The sequence below is a fragment of the Helianthus annuus genome, chromosome 17 (assembly GCF_002127325.2).
Source record: "Helianthus annuus cultivar XRQ/B chromosome 17, HanXRQr2.0-SUNRISE, whole genome shotgun sequence".
In the NCBI taxonomy this organism is placed as follows: domain Eukaryota; kingdom Viridiplantae; phylum Streptophyta; class Magnoliopsida; order Asterales; family Asteraceae; genus Helianthus; species Helianthus annuus.
The window spans coordinates 141,707,483-141,724,810 of record NC_035449.2 but is presented as its reverse complement, the minus strand read 5'-3'; positions in this window follow the sequence as shown (position 1 = coordinate 141,724,810).

Here is a 17,328-nt window from a genome sequence, read left to right as displayed (position 1 = left end):
CTCATAGTAAGCCACCTTCTAAAAAGAGTGAGCCGAAGAAGGATGAGGAGGATGATCACTCCTCCAACCACAGCAGTATCCCTAAGCAAGAAGTCAAGCTGAAGCATGATACGCACAGCAAGTCCTGTACGTACAAGTATTTCGTTTCATGCAAACCCAGGGATTTTACTGGGGAAAAAGGAGCAGTTGATTGCATGACGTGGATTGATGAGATGGATACTGTGGTTGATATCAGCGGGTGTGCTGATAGGGACGTCGTGAAGTACGTGTCCCAGTCGTTCAAGGGAGATGCATTAGCATGGTGGAAGTCACTCCTACAAGCTGCCGGTAAGGCCACACTATACGGAATGTCATGGGAACAGTTTGTGGCCCTGATCAAAGAGAATTTCTGCCCGCAGCATGAGGTCGAAAGAATTGAATCGGATTTCGTATCTCTGGTTATGAAGAACCTCGATTGTCAAGCGTATCTTACTACATTCAACACTTTATCTCGGTTAGTGCCTTATCTGGTGACCCCGGAGCCGCGAAGGATTGCTCGATTTATTGGGGGTCTGGCACCGGAGATAAAGGCAAGCGTCAAGGCTTCAAGGCCTACGACATTCAGATCCGTAGCTGATCTATCCCTCTCCCTCACTCAAGATGTAGTCAGATTGAGAGCTATGAAAAGCTCAGAGGAAAACAAAAGGAAACGTGAGGATGACACCTCACGAAGATCTGAGAAACGACACAGAGAGAACAACGACCATAAGAAAGGGTCGGGGTTCAAGAAAGGGGATCAGTCGGGTGAAAAACCCAGATGCAAGAACTGCAAGAGACACCATTTTGGGAAATGTCGTATGGAAGCGAAATCCCAGTCTCACGAAAAGCGATGTGGAATCTGCAAGTCCACAGACCATAATGCTCTAGATTGCAAGAAGATGAAGGATGCAACTTGTTTTGGTTGCAACGAGAAAGGGCACATCCAGCCAAATTGCCCAAAGAATGCGAAGAAGGCTGACGAAGGAAAGAAGACTAATGCGAGAGTCTTCAGAATGGACGCCAAGGAGGCAGTTCTAGACGACAACGTCATTACAGGTACGTTTCTTGTAAATGATGTTTTTGCTAGAGTCTTGTTTGATTCAGGAGCTGATAAGTCATTTGTAGATGATAAGTTTTGTAAATTGTTAAACCTTCCTGTTAAAACCTTAAGTGTGAAATATGAGGTGGAATTAGCCGACGGAACCATAGAAACTGCCTCGACTGTTCTTGATGGATGTGTTATATCCATTAGGAATCATTCCTTCCCGTTATCCTTGCTTCCCTTTAAGCTAGCTGGATTCGATATAGTGATAGGCATGGATTGGTTATCGAGTAACCAAGCCCAGATTCTGTGCAGTAGAAAGCAAGTGATAGTGAAGACTCCGTCTGGTGAGTCACGTACTATTCAAGGAGATACCCAGCATGGATTGCCTGAGCAAGTGTCCATGCTCAAGGCATCCAGATGCATGCAGAAAGGATGTGGCATTTATATGGCACAAGTTACCATTGATGAGCCGAAGCCGAAGATTGAAGATATCCCTGTTATCTCAGAATACCCTGAAGTATTCCCTGAAGAACTACCCGGTTTGCCACCAGATAGGCAGGTGGAGTTTCGGATAGACATCATTCCAGGCGCTGCGCCTGTAGCAAGAGCACCATATAGATTGGCACCAACGGAGATGAAGGAGTTGAGGACGCAGTTGGATGATTTGTTAGCTAAAGGTTTTATTAGACCTAGCTCGTCTCCTTGGGGAGCACCAATCTTGTTCGTTAAAAAGAAGGATGGGTCGATGCGTCTGTGCATCGATTATCGTGAGCTTAACAAGGTCACTATTAAGAATAGGTATCCGTTACCCAGGATCGACGATCTGTTCGATCAGTTGCAAGGAGCAAGCTACTTCTCCAAGATCGACCTGAGGTCCGGTTATCATCAGTTGAAGGTCAAGGATGAAGACGTACACAAGACAGCGTTTAGGACTCGTTATGGATATTACGAGTTCCTAGTGATGCCGTTTGGGCTCACCAACGCACCAGCCGCATTCATGGATCTCATGAATCGTGTCTGCAAGCCCTATCTAGATAAATTCGTTATCGTCTTTATTGACGACATCCTTATCTACTCGAAGAGCCAAGCTGACCATGAGAAACACCTTCGTTGTATTCTCAAACTTCTGCATCAAGAGAAGCTTTATGCCAAATTTTCGAAGTGTGAATTTTGGCTTCGAGAAGTCCAATTCCTTGGACATGTAGTAAGCGAGCGTAGTATCCAAGTAGATCCCGCTAAAGTAGAAGCAGTCATGAATTGGCAGGAGCCGAAGACGCCTACTGAGATTCGTAGTTTCCTCGGATTGGCAGGATATTATAGGCGATTTATCGAGAACTTTTCAAGAATTGCTGCGCCCCTAACTTCGTTGACTCGTAAGAGGATTAAGTTCGATTGGGGCCCTAAGCAGCAGGAATCCTTCGATATCCTGAAGAAGAAGTTGAGCAACGCGCCAGTGTTGACACTGCCCGATGGCATAGAAGATTTCATAGTGTATTGCGATGCATCGCACACTGGTATGGGCTGTGTGCTCATGCAGAGAGGCAAAGTCATTGCCTACGCTTCTCGCCAGCTCAAGGTGCATGAGAAGAACTACACCACCCACGATTTAGAATTGGGTGCAGTGGTATTTGCTTTGAAGCTATGGAGACATTACTTGTACGGAACCAAGTGTATAATTTATTCGGATCACAAGAGTCTTCAACACTTGTTCAATCAGAAGGAATTGAACATGCGTCAAAGGCGATGGATGGAAACTTTAAATGATTATGACTGCGAGATAAGATACCATCCAGGCAAGGCAAATGTAGTTGCCGACGCCTTAAGCAGAAAGGAAAGGGTGAAACCGATCAAAATCAATGCCAAGCGCATTGAAATAAGAAATAATTTGAATGAAAGGGTGTTAGCTGCACAGAAGGAAGCTGTGTTGGAAGCTAACTATCCTGCAGAGAAGTTGGGAGTAACTGAGGAGCAGTTATCCTACGACAAAGATGGAATGCTACGACTAAACGGACGAATATGGGTTCCAGTTTATGGAGGACTTCGGGATGTTATCCTCCAGGAAGCCCACAGCTCTAAATATTCCGTTCATCCTGGAGCTGATAAGATGTACCAGGATTTGAAAGCAAACTACTGGTGGATTGGTTTGAAAAAGTCAGTAGCTGAGCAAGTAGCTAAATGTTTGACTTGTGCGCAAGTCAAGGCTGAGCATCAGAAGCCGTCAGGTTTGCTTCAACAACCTGAAATTCCCAAGTGGAAGTGGGAAATGGTGACAATGGATTTCATCACCAAGTTGCCAAAGACGAAAAAGGGAAATGATACCATATGGGTCATAGTAGATAGACTGACTAAGTCAGCTCATTTTCTACCCATCAAGGAGACGTATAGCTCCGATATGTTAGCTCAATTATACGTCGATAAGATTGTAGCATTACATGGTATACCTGTATCTATTATCTCCGATAGAGATACTAGATATACGTCGCATTTTTGGAAGAGTTTCCAACAATCGTTGGGTACTCGTTGGAATTTTAGTACGGCTTATCATCCTCAGACTGATGGTCAGAGTGAGCGTACTATCCAAACCTTGGAAGACATGCTTCGTGCATGTGCGATCGATTTGGGTGGTAGTTGGGATAAGAACCTACCACTGATTGAATTCTCCTACAACAATAGCTACCATTCCAGCATAAAGGCTGCGCCTTTTGAGGCCTTATACGGTAGAAAGTGTAGATCGCCCATTTGTTGGGCAGAATTTGGAGAAGTCCAACTGTCAGGACCAGATATCGTTTTTGAGACGACAGACAAGATAGTTCAGATTCGCGATCGTTTGAAAGCTGCCAGGGATAGGCAGAAGAGTTATGCGGATCCTAAGCGCAAAAATTTTCACTTCGATGTAGGTGATAAAGTATTGCTTAAAGTATCGCCCTGGAAGGGTGTGATGCGATTTGGAAAGAAAGGCAAGCTAAGCCCGAGATATATAGGACCTTTCGAGATTATCGAACGTGTCGGGCCAGTTGCTTATAAGTTAAACTTGCCTGAAGAACTTAGCGCTATTCATAATGTGTTCCACATCTGTAATTTGAAGAAGTGTTTCGCTGACGATTCACTGGTTATACCGCATACAGATATACACATAGATGAGAGTTTGAAGTTCGTGGAAAAACCTTTGTCGATTGACAGGTGAAAAAGCTTCGAAGGAAGTACATACCTATTGTAAAGGTCAAATGGGATGCCCGTAGAGGTCCCGAATATACGTGGGAAGTGGAATCCACGATGCAAGAGAAATATCCTCATTTGTTTCAGTAAATCTCGAGGTCGAGATTTCTTTTAAGGGGGTGAGGATGTAACACCTCGAAAAATTTCGTCCAATGATGTCTTGACACGTGTCATAAGGTCCCGGTATGTGAAAGTATACTTTAGAGGGACTAAAAGTGACAAACAGTGAAAACTATGGAACGTAAGGGTCCAAAGTGTCAACAATGGATAAATAGACTCTATGATAACCCTACATAATTTTTATAACCTTAAACGGATGGTTCATGGATCATACGACGCGGAAATTTGCACAAAAGTGAGGAATTGCAAACTATAGGGGCCAAAAGTGTCAACATGTTTAATTTATACCTCTGAGTGAACTTTTGGCAGACCCGAAGCTTTATAATGCTAAAATATACTCACTAGAATATGTGGTAAAAATTTCGTGAAGTTTCGATAACGTATGAGAAAGTTATGGCCAAAACCGTACTTGAGGGGTTAAAAGCGTCAACGTCGAATTTCATGGCTTTTCGGTTGAGCGCAAAGTTATCCGAGGACATTACCATGTTGGTAAATGTCCTAAGGTTCTTAGAAACCAAGTTTGGGGGTTTACGAGTCAAAATAACTAGCCGAAACATCGCGTGCGAGAACAGGGACCAAAGCTGCCAAGTTTGAAACATTTTTGGGCCTGCAGACCCCAGGCGACCCGCCTGGAAATCCTTAGGCGGGCCGCGTGAACCCCCCAGCATCAGAACTTCGCGAAAATTGCAAATTTGGTCCGAATTTGAAGTGGTAAACAGCTGTTAGCACCTCCTTTTGCTCCAATAAAAATGCTTGCATGCCTAGGACAATAGTAACCTCCCTTCAACCTCTGAATTCCTTCATATATTAGATCAAAGCTCTCATCTCTTTGGCACTTGTGCTTGTAAACAAGAAACACACATCTTGCAAAAGCTCTCAAGACTTCTGGAGCATTTCTGAACGTCAAGGCAACATCCTAGTGTTAACTAAGCTTCATTAGGACCTTGGTAATCCTTTACATCATTCTCTAATTCGTTCTTGCATTGATTAGTAGTAAAAGTCAAAACCGTTGTTCTTATACTTTGACTTTTCGATTAAACGAGTTTTACTCAGTCATTTCTCAAATTGAAACCACATATATGTTGGTGTTTATGTGGGAAACAAACCCTCAAAAGGGTATTCTCTGATTCCCACTTTATGCATGCTAATTGTCGAGTCAAAGTTGTTTCTAAAAAGTCAACAGAAATGGTTTTTGTGAAAAATAGCTTAAATGGTAATGTAGAGGACATGCAATCTGTTTGATCATCATAAATAACTTATAATATATGTAAGAATGTGTTTTATCATAATCAACTCGACAATCTATAGTATAAATACGAATCAGAACCGAAAGTCTTGTAAAACGACTTTTTCGTAGACTATCGATTCGGATTCGTACATGCATGTTTGAGATCTGTATTAGAGAGTATTTTTGACCATTTTTATTTTGGTAAAACTCTCTGGAATTTTTGTTGCTTGAGTCTATACTTAGCCGATTCATTTGCATGTTTCCGATTATGCTTAAAAGTTGACTATTTTGCCTTTTTGATATAAAACATGATTTCTGGAAAAGTGAAAGAGTAGAAATCTTTATTACTAATATATAAACTTGCACCGAAAATTTCGGATCAGTTGGTGGTCCAGATTTTGACTTATGGCCAATAGCGTAAAAATAAAGCTTTATGTTTAATAAACGGCGTATTTCGCATATAACCCATTTCAGGCCACGTTTTGATACAAAACTTTTTACCCACTGATGTTATATATTATTTTGGGATTTTTGATGATTTTTATTTAATTTTTGGCTGATCGTATCTTAGATCGCTAAGTTACTTCGGTTTATGCCGGTTTTGACCGTTTAAGCCATAAAATGAGTTTTATACATCCTTTTGACCCGAAACCTTTTTCTACTGATTTTATATGTTAAATAGATTATTTTGAGCCTTCTGGAAATATAAAAATCTCAGCTTTCTTTTAAAAACCCGGAAATGGCTCTAAATCGCATTTTTAGCATTTTTAGCGCATAGTAAGCGTTATACTCATTTTAAACATATAAGACTCATACCTACTGATGTAATTGGTATATTTTCATATAATAACAGTAAGTATAAGTATATGAACTCAGGTTTCCAGTTTTGGCAGTTTTAGCCCTTGTGAAATTACTAAAATACCCCTATGGTGCATAGTTTGATTTTAAATGATGAGTTTGGTATATGGGTCATACCCTACTGTTATAATATGTTAAATGAAGTATATTTACTGTATAAACCAGACCCGAAACTCAGATTTCTAATTTGACTCTTTTATAATCTTTTAAATGACCAAAATGCCCTTCTAAGGCATAAATTGAGTTTAAAATTATTCGGGGCATAATAGAACATAACTTACTGATGTTATATCATATTTAAAGCATATTATCTCAGGGAACTTGCATTTGACTCTTTTGGCTACCCGTAACGCCCTTTTTGCATTCGGTTCGGTTTACGTAACTAGTTTGCGTAAATTGACCGAAACGGGTCAAACGTTATCATTTTTATCTCAAAATCCAGAATGTATTTAGTATACCCATATTATACAAGTACTCAAACTTGTCGGGTCTAAATCACATTCTATCCGGTCTTTCGCTTAATCGTGCGCTTGTACCGTATCGTCCTTAAAACTAACCGGTCAAGCTTAGGCTTAAATAAAAGACCCGTTAGGAATCTAATAGGTTATTATAAACCTTTGTTCCAGATTAGGAGGCCCAGTAAAAGCCACCTACACTTACCGTTTGTGATTCATACTTGCTTAGGTAAATACATTTTGACTTATTTTCCCTATACGGGCTTGGGGTACGGTATTTAAAATACCGTTTGATCGGGCGCACAAGTCCTGCACCTTATGGGTGTACAGTCTTGAATAGCTTGTGCGACTCGTTTAAACAGTCTTGTTTTACTTTAGGCTTTGGAGGGTTATTGACCGTGTCCCAGATATCCTTGGCATTATCTTACGTGATGGCCACGACCAGAGCACGGGGTGTAGGCGTACACCCGGCGTGTATAACTCTTTAATGTGGTGTGTCATTTAACCTTTAGCCCGGACAGCAGATCCCGGGCCACCATAAGTACGGGTACATGTAAATCGTTCACAAGTTTATATTGCATAAATATCCCAAGTTAATAAAAATATTTATGCCTTGTGCATTTAAATCAATTTTCAATCATTTTCAAAATGAGTCAGTTGATTTGTATTTACCAGTGTAAACTGACGTATTTTTCCCAAAAGGTTAAGTGCAGGTACTATACGAAATAGGCTGGCTGTTTCCTAAGAGCGTCCACTATAGTCTCGCAAGCTCGGACGACAAATAACTGTTGAACAATTTTATCTTATTTTTATTTGATCCGCCTGTGGATCCGTTTCAACTACTTATGATGTTTATTATGTCATTTTAATTAAAGTTGAAATGTATCTATTCTGCTTCCACTGTGCATTATTATATTGTGTTGTTTGTCTATGACGATGCCAACTACGTCACTGTACCCCACACCGGGCCCACCGGTGACACGTGGAGATAGGGGTGTGACAACATAAAACTGAAAGTTACATATAAAAAACTCGATCCGATTAATCTCGAGTAGTCGCTAGTCCCCACCTCACCTGCCGACTAGCGAGTTCTCCAACCTTGCTTGTAGAGTAATATTGAATGATATCTTGTAGTAATGTATTAACGATGAACTGGTACACTAATTATGTCATCATCATCATACTCAGTATATTCCACTAATAGCAAAGCTAAGGTAGGGTCTGAGGAGAGTAAGATGTAGACAGTCTTACCTCTACCCCGTGGGTAGGGCTGTAAACGAAACGAACGTTCAGCGAACAGTTCATGAACCGTTCGGCGGGAAGTTCGTTTATGTTCGTTCGATTAGCTTAATGAACGAACACGAACAAAAAAAATTGTTTGGATAGGTTAGCGAACGAACACGAACACAGGTCTCGTTTGTTCGACTGCGTTCATGAACATTCGGTAATATGTTCGGTTACGTTCGTTCGTGTTCGTTTGATTATATTAAAAAAATAATAAAAAATAAACCTTTTATCTAAACATATTGAAAACTTGAAACCCTAGTTAGCTAAAATTTGAGCACTCTAAGACATTTTTGGGGATAATTATGTCTAAGTTAGCTAAACTTGATTCATCGTTTGGTGGTTTAGTAGACTTCTTGTGTTTTGATTTATCATTTGATGGTTGTACTTAACTACTTATATATAATGTTTAAGGATAACAATGTTTTTTTTTTATTTTCAAGTTAAATGTTCGTTTGCGTTCGTTCTTATTTGCTTGCGTTCGTTTGTGTTCGAGGCCAGTGTTCACGAACAGTTCGTGAACAACTGAATTCCTAAACGAACGAACACGAACATAAACTTATGTTCGGTATGCGTTCATGAACAGTTTGCGAACATCTTAATTTCTTTAACGAATGAACACGAATATGACCTTGTTCGTGTTCGTTCGGTTCATTTACAGCCCTACCCGTAGGAATAGAGAGGCTGCTTCCAATGAGACCCCAGGCTCGATAGTAGTTTTGTATCAGGCCTTAGACATAAGGCACATAACACTCAGCAATTGTGACAAACACCGATTAGTGCATGTACCCATTGTCTTTCGGCTATCAACGCCACCACATGATGCATGATTAACCATCCCCTCTTTTAACGTTATTTTCACGAAATTAGTAAAATAACGTTAAAATTAGAGCACTTTCACTTTTGCCCCGAGTGCCCACACATATATACATTATATGAGCATACCGCAAGCGGGCGTAATTGTAGAGTAATTATGTATGTTATGTTATTTTGATGAACTAGTAGAGTAATTATAATATACTTGTTCAATTTTGATAATTCATCTATGAATAGATGGACTTGTAGAGTAATTTTGATTACAAAATTACCATTGAGTTTTTTTTTTTTTTTTTAACTTTTCCACCCTATTTGTACGTTTTGTACGAGAAGCTTATTTGTACAGGATCTTTACTCTATAAAATTGTCGGTGGGATCTAGAAATATGGTAAATGAAATCAATAAGAACAATGATATTTTCAGACGTAAAACAACATAATGATAACCTAAAATTAAAGTAATATTTCACCTTCAAAATATTCAAATGAAGAAGAATCAGAGTTACTTGGGAACAAAATGAATTTCATTGATGGATAGACTTGTTTGTGATCATTCACATATAAGGGGAGTGGGGGTGGTCACTAGTGATAGAATTCTACCACTCACACGCATCCAATCAAGTTCCGTCATGTCATCAATCATTTTTCCATCACTCACAACCTTTTTAGTGGTATTGATCATCACTCACAACACCCACAATAAACCCTCACACCCTCTCACATGTTCCATCACTAAAATCCCATAACGCGTTGAAAATATCACTGACTCTTGCCTATCACGCGTTGAAGTTTTGGTGGCGGTGTATGTTTTGTTTTTTCACGCGTTGAAGTTTTGGCTATCACAGGGGGATAACGTTCCACCCTCACCGCCCTAAATCAGAATTAATATATGATAAAATCAAAACTGAATGAACAGTTCATTCAGTCATTTTTTAGTCATTTTTTTAATTCTTACGTGATTTTTTTATATTGGGGTGAGGGTTGAGTACAAATGCCCAAATCACCACCCTGTGTGGGTTTTTAATTCTTTATTTATTACGTGATTTTTTTTATATTGGGGCGAGGGTTGGGCCGTGGTTTGGGTACAAATGCCCAAGTCACCACCCCGGGTGGGTTTGGGTTTCGGCTTGGCCCTTTGGGCGGGAGTTTCAGCCCGGGCGTTGGGCATGCCTAGCGGTTCTCCGTGGCCGGCTGTCATTGGCTGGGTTGGCTAGGCCATAGCGGCTAGGTTTAAATTTTAAAAAATAACCGTTTGGCGCTAGGTCCTCCGTGGCCGGCTTTCATTGGCTTGGTTGGCTAGGCCATAGCGGCTAGGTTTAAATTTTAAAAAATAACTGTTTGGCTTCAGCCTGGGCGTTGGGCATGCCTAGCGGTCCTCCGTGGCCGACTCTTATTGGCTGGGTTGGCTAGGCTATAACGGCTAGGTTTAAATTTTAAAAAATAACCATTTGGCGCTAGGTCCTCCGTGGCCGGCTCTCATTGGCTTGGTTGGCTAGGCCATAACGGCTAGGTTTAAATTTTAAAAAATAACCGTTTGGCTTATATTGGGGCGAGGGTTGGGCCGTGGTTTGGGTACAAATGCCCAAGTCACCACCCCGGGTGGGTTTGGGTTTCCGCGTGGCCCTTTGAGCGGGAGTTTCAGCCCAGGCGTTGGGCATTCCTAGCGGTCCTCCATGGCTGGCTCTCATTGGCTGGGTTGGCTAGGCCATAGCGGCTAGGTTTAAATTTTAAAAAAGAACCGTTTAGAGCTAGGTCCTCCGTGGCCGGCTCTCATTGGCTTGGTTGGCTAGGCCGTAGCGGCTAGGTTTAAATTTTAAAAAATAACCGTTTGGCTTCAGCCCGGGCGTTAGGCATGCCTAGAGGTCCTCCGTGGCCAGCTCTCATTGGCTGGGTTGGCTAGGCTGTAGCGTCTAGGTTTAAATTTTAAAAAATAATCGTTTGGCGCTAGGTCCTCCGTGGCCGGCTCTTATTGGCTTGGTTGGCTAGGCCATAGCGGCTAGGTTTAAATTTTAAAAAATAACTGTTTGGCCAAGCCAAACGGTTAACCCAAGTCACTATAAAACCCTCCAACCCCACCGCCTGTCCACATCGCTACCCCAACCCTTCGCTCCACCTACCCGAACCAGCTACCCACACTTGATACCGGCACAACGCGATGAAGGGCAGCCAACCCGGTGAGACCCGTTACTGGCCGGAAGCTTTCTCTAGCTATCGGCACAACGTGGGGAACGACCGGCACAGTTTAAACGCGTGCTAAGCTCGACCGTTTTAAAGCCTACTACGATAGCGTCCCGGGTGGTGATATAAGTCACGAAAACCAGGTGGCAGTGGCCAACATCGAGTTCCAGGGCAAGGTGCGGAAGCCGTTTGACAAGCTCGCCCTGTTCGAAATCTACATAACGCTTTAGGCTTTTTTTTTCTTAACCGACCCAATACGTCACTCACCAGCGGGGAGGCTCGAAATCCACGTGTCAACACATGCCCCAAACATTAATCCTGTAATTTTTACAGTGATTAAGTGGTGAAACAAGAGTTAGGGTCTACGTTCAGTCTTTGCAAGAAGTGAAACAGTTAAAAGAAGAGTTGCAGGATGATGTTGGTCGAAAACACCAATGCCTTTCGCGCAACGCGCGTCATTGAAAAACACTAGTTCAAAGTAATATCTTTTAATTACCGACGGATTACAGGAGAAATGTATCTATGAGATACGTGTGGTTAGTAACTATTACATGTTTTATTTGGTTATCGAAGCTAAAGTTAGAGATGTGAATTGAGGTTAATTATACTAGTGCTAAGTTAACATGCAATTAAACTAAGGAACATGTAACATAAGGTAAACTCAAAAAGACGAGAAAAGAAAAAAACGATTTTAGGTTTAATAATGTAACAAATTTAAATCACAATGAAACACTCCAGATTATTCCACATACACCGACATGGTTTCTTTCAATCAATGCATACTAGTGTTGGCACCATACAAACAAATACCAACAACGAACAAACATCCGTTCGTTTCCTTTAAGTTATCTAAGGTTGAAATTGATACAATTTTGTGCCTGTACTAATTTGCCTTTTAAACATGGAGTAAATACTTATATTTATAACTTCCATGCACCTGACCAAATTATTATATATGAGTTTAATCTAGCAAGTGATTATAATTTCGATTTGAATGCCTTTTAAAAACTTGAAATATCAAATGAGTGTATGACAAATTTATATACTATTACAGGTCGGTGACCATGTCTTCTTTATGTCAAAAAATCCCCTTCAACTTTTTTAACTTTGCAAAATTCATTTGAAAATCGACAAATTTGACCCCCTTACTTTTTAACTCACAAAAAAGACCTTCATACTCTCCAACTTCTTTTTAATACTTAAAATTTTGTTATGCAACTCATTTTACCCTCAAACTTTGCTATTACGTCAAAGGTAACCCTCTAACTTTGTAAATGTCACTTTCACTTCCTCACATCTCTAAATTTTCAAGCTTTCCCTGAAACTAATTTCTTACGTTTTTGTTTTTATAGATGTGTCAGTATAAATTTGAGGTCGTCTAAGCTTTAACATAACTTTTAACCCATTCTACCCCAAACTTTGCTATAATGTCAAAAGTAACCCTCTAACTTTGTAAATGTCACTTTCACCCCAACGTTTCTAGAAAAATGAGGTTACCCTACTGCTCATCTGTTATCTTTTTTATGGTGTGTCGGTATAAATTCGAGTTCCTCGACGCTTTAATGTAGTTTTTGTTTGAAAATGAGTCTGGTCAAATATAAAATTTTATGTACATTTTGAGTTGCACTATGTTTTGACGTAAATTTAATATGTTTTGATTCGACTATATAAATTCGAGTTATCATACGCTTCTACGTAAATTTAGTTCGGAAACGAGTTGGTCTATTGCAGTCTATATGTTATCATTTTACGTATGACGCCGCCGCAACGCGCGACAGGTAAAAAACTCTAGTTATAGACATAATTTTACTACTCTCAAGTTAATTTTAAGAGGATATACATGGGAGGATTTTAGTTAGGGCCACCCCCTCGTCTCTCTATTTTTTCACTTCGGAATGTAAATTTTACCAAAAAATTTACATATATTAAGTCTGCCTCCTTTAATTTTTTCCTTAAAACATAACTAGGTGTGGCATCCGTGTAACCACACGGGTAGGTTTAGTAATGATCGAAATCAAATACTAAAAAACAGATTATAATATATCATTTAAATTTTGGTCTTTAGTTATATATATTTATAAAGTAATGTTAAAAGCAGTATATGTGACCACACGGGTAGCTTTAATAACCATCGAAATAGATTGTAATACATCATTTATATTGTTTGTATTTAATACAACTAATCAAATGTTATTGATCAGTTCAATAAAGCCCCTTATGTTTGATCCAATTAAGCTTAATAATAGATTAGATTTTGTAGGCCCATTAAAACCCTTATATCAAATCCGGCCCCAAATTCTAATCAGTCATCTACTGCTCCATTTCCATCTCCGAACTTCGAAGGGCGACAAACCAACGACAGGGAGTGTTAAAGATTTTTCCTTATCAGCAAAAGGTAATCGAAAACGTATTGATTCGATTTTGTTTTTCTGAAATCTTTGCTTCATGTAATTTTTTATACCACGCTTGCATGTATGATTTTTGATCTTAGGTTTGTTCTTTTATATGAACTGTAATTTGTGATCATGTTTGTTTATTTGATTTGTTATACTTCAGATTCCATCATATGAATGTTCGTATTGATGTTCGATTGAAGTTTTTACTTTTGTATGGATGTTCGATTGAGGTGTAGATATTTAGGGCTATGTTAAAAATGATTGTTTATCAGTTGTTGTATAAAGATTTTTTAAGATTATGATGTTTAGTAAACTTCCAGTTGGTGTTCTTAACAGATTTTATCAGATTATATTTCACATGTTTGGGGTTTTGTATCACACTGTCAAAAATAGAAACATATTAATAAGCTTTAGAAACTCTCGGCATCGAAAATAACATTTGGTATTTGACATTGTTGACATTGAATATACCCAAATAACCTTTTAACGGTATATAATATTTTAATCTATTAGTTATACTCTTTTTAATTGCATTAATTAGAATAATCTTTTAACGTTTTTCATAAATAAGGCTCATCAACTTAAAATCATTGTTGTTGATACATCTGTTGACTTTGGTTAACAGATGGGTTGACTTTGGTTAACAGATGGATGAAAATATACGTTTAAAATCACTGTTGGATTAAACAGTGTTTTGAGGAGAAAACAGTGGTTTGTCATTGGACAAACAGTGGTTTGACCATGGTCAAGCAGACTTTTGAACCACTAAGAGCCATAGTTTTGCAAACAGTGGTTTGACTTTGGTCAAACAGGCTTTGGTCAAACAGATTTTTTTAAAAAAAAAAGTGGTTTGACTTTGGTCAAACAGTGGTTGCATACTAATGCTATTTCCTTTCATCATGTTCTCTCAGTTACTTACCATCTTTTAACGTTTTTCTCTTTTTATAGAAAGATGTATGGTTTTGCTTGTTACATGACCGACAACCAAAGGAAATCTTTGGTTAGTATTTTAATCTCAGATATGGCGAATTTATTTTCTTTATAACATCATGTTAGACAGTTCTGATTTTCATATACTTATACATAGGTTCTGTCAAAAAAGTATAAACAATGGATAAAAGAGTTTAACTATCCTGTTGGGTTTGTCAAAGTACGGACAACTAATGGGCAAGTCTTTGAAGTCAAGATATATGATATAGGAAACTTCTGTTATCTCTACAATGGGTGGTATTCCGTAGTTCAAACTTTGAAACTACAATCTGGATCATGGCTCGTATTTCAGTATGAAGAAGCATTACAAAGTTTCCGGATATTTTATTTCTATGACAATATTGCATTTGCTCCATCTGATTATTTTTACTACAGACCCAATGTGACAACCCTCACTAAACCAGGTATCCGTACGATTTAATTAATAATTAATTTCCACTTAATTACTGTGCTTACTTGAAATTACTGATGAACTGCTACTTGATTTCTAATACTTGTATATTCCTGCATCATACTTTACATACTGTCACTACACAATTTACATGTTGAACCTTAGTGACAAACATGATGCACAAAAGCACAGTAGCGTTTGAACGGATAACCTATTGAACATGCTGATAAAGCCAGCATCAGGCAGACACTGCCTCTAAGGCCTGTATGAGCCAGAAATATTTTACTACACCCATAGTAAGTGTAGGGATACAAGGGTTGTAGAACTGCGTCTCTAGGAATAAGTTACAGTGACTGGATGTGCCTAAAACATACACTGAACACAAAACACAGCACTTTAATTAACATTTCAGCCTCTGGCTAACTAATAAAGTGCCAAAACATGAGGAAATATTCCCGACACTTTGAGAAATAAATTGTGTCACTAAAAATGTTATTAACGACACTTTAAAGCTTTATTAAGCGCTTTAACGGATTACTATCCAACTGAACAACCGGACTATACCCGGAACATGAAAATTTTGACATTAATATTATTGGTCTTTTTCTGAGCCAGTTAGGGTCCCTGAACACCCTAACACCCGCTATAAAGCACAACACACTACTAACCAAGTTAATCCCTAAACTAACTTGGTTTAACCTAACTAAATACTTAACCTCTAGTTGGAATCGAACTAGCTTACCCCCCCCCCTTGGGCCGATTCGGTCCCCATGTAACTAGTCTTGTACCATTTCTTGATTATAATATTACATGATGTCTCAAATCTAGAGAACATCCAACCCAATGGTTAAAAACATTAGATTTTGCCTATAAGTAACATAAGTTGGCACATGAGATAATCACTTCACATTTCACCACCCAAAATTTCTCTCCTCTCTTGCTCTAGCTCACGGCCGAACCCCCCTTGGGGCATCCCATCATTTTCGACTTCCATCTTGCAAGTTCCAACACCATACAAGTGTTAAGGGTCGCATACGAGGAGTCTTGGAGCAAACGGAAGACGAAGGACCTCTCTACCTAGCTTTTATCCACCTCTTTTTCGCATAGATTCTTCCCTAGCCTCGAGCTAGAGGTATAATGCTTAAAACTCGTACTCGAACTAATCTAAGGTGGTTAATAAGATATATGATGATTAAAACTCGGAATCTTGCATTTTGAAGCATTAAAGTCTACTAAAATTACAAGTATTGTTGGTTAAAAGCATATAAGTTGTGTAAAAGTTGTAGTAACTGAAATTTGTGGTTACCTAGACCCGATCTACGTTGTGGTAGCTCGGATCACCATTTAACCCGGTTTGGTTAAGATCATGGATCTTGACATAAGCTTGTTTTGAATGAGACAAGGGTTAAAAGGTGAAACTCCACCACACAAGAAACATGAACTTGTGTAAAAGTATTTTTGCTTGTAAAATAGTGTTTGAAACTAGCGGATCTACATATGTACAAATGGTATTTTCAAAGAACCACATATCAAAGAAATCATGTTTTCTAAAAGACGGATCTTACACTAACAGGTATGATTTTTATAAACCACAAGTGTGTAAACACTTGTGAAATGAAAGGTTCGACAAAATAACAAACTTTGTAAAAGATGACGAGAAGTTGTAAAGATGGATTTACTTTAAAAACGAGGTTTTTACGAGATCGATCTACTTTATATAGAGATCCACAAAATATAATGGGATTTACACTATGGTTTTCGGAAAAACTACAAGTTCATGCGATTATGCGATTTACATACTTGTCGACTAGTTTGATGTGTCGGAAATTGTTTGATTGATTAAAGAAGTTGTTGAAATTGATTTGGTAAAAGAAAATGATACGCTTGAAAGCGTGGCCACCTCCAGTTACAGAGGAAACTCTGGCGAAATTTTTCTAAAAACCTAACACTTAGAAATATTTACACTACAAGCGTTAGAATTATTTTTGACATGTTTTCAAAATATATTTCGCCACGACTTTATTTACAAATATTCGGAGGTGGGATTTTCACAAAACTAAACGTGATAAATATATGTTTAGTAAATGTATTTTCACCACACTATTTATGATTATTTTGTGAAAATACATAAATATTATTTTTAGAGTAAAAATAATATTTACGAACGTTAACAGATCCAAAATAATACGAACGCCTCTACGATAATTATATAAGTTACACCGGTAATTACTATTACCACACGAATGATAAAACGTAACTTACGCATTATACGGAAATATTCATGAACGCGTATTTTATCAACATATTATTTTTGGGGAAAGTTATGTGAAATGG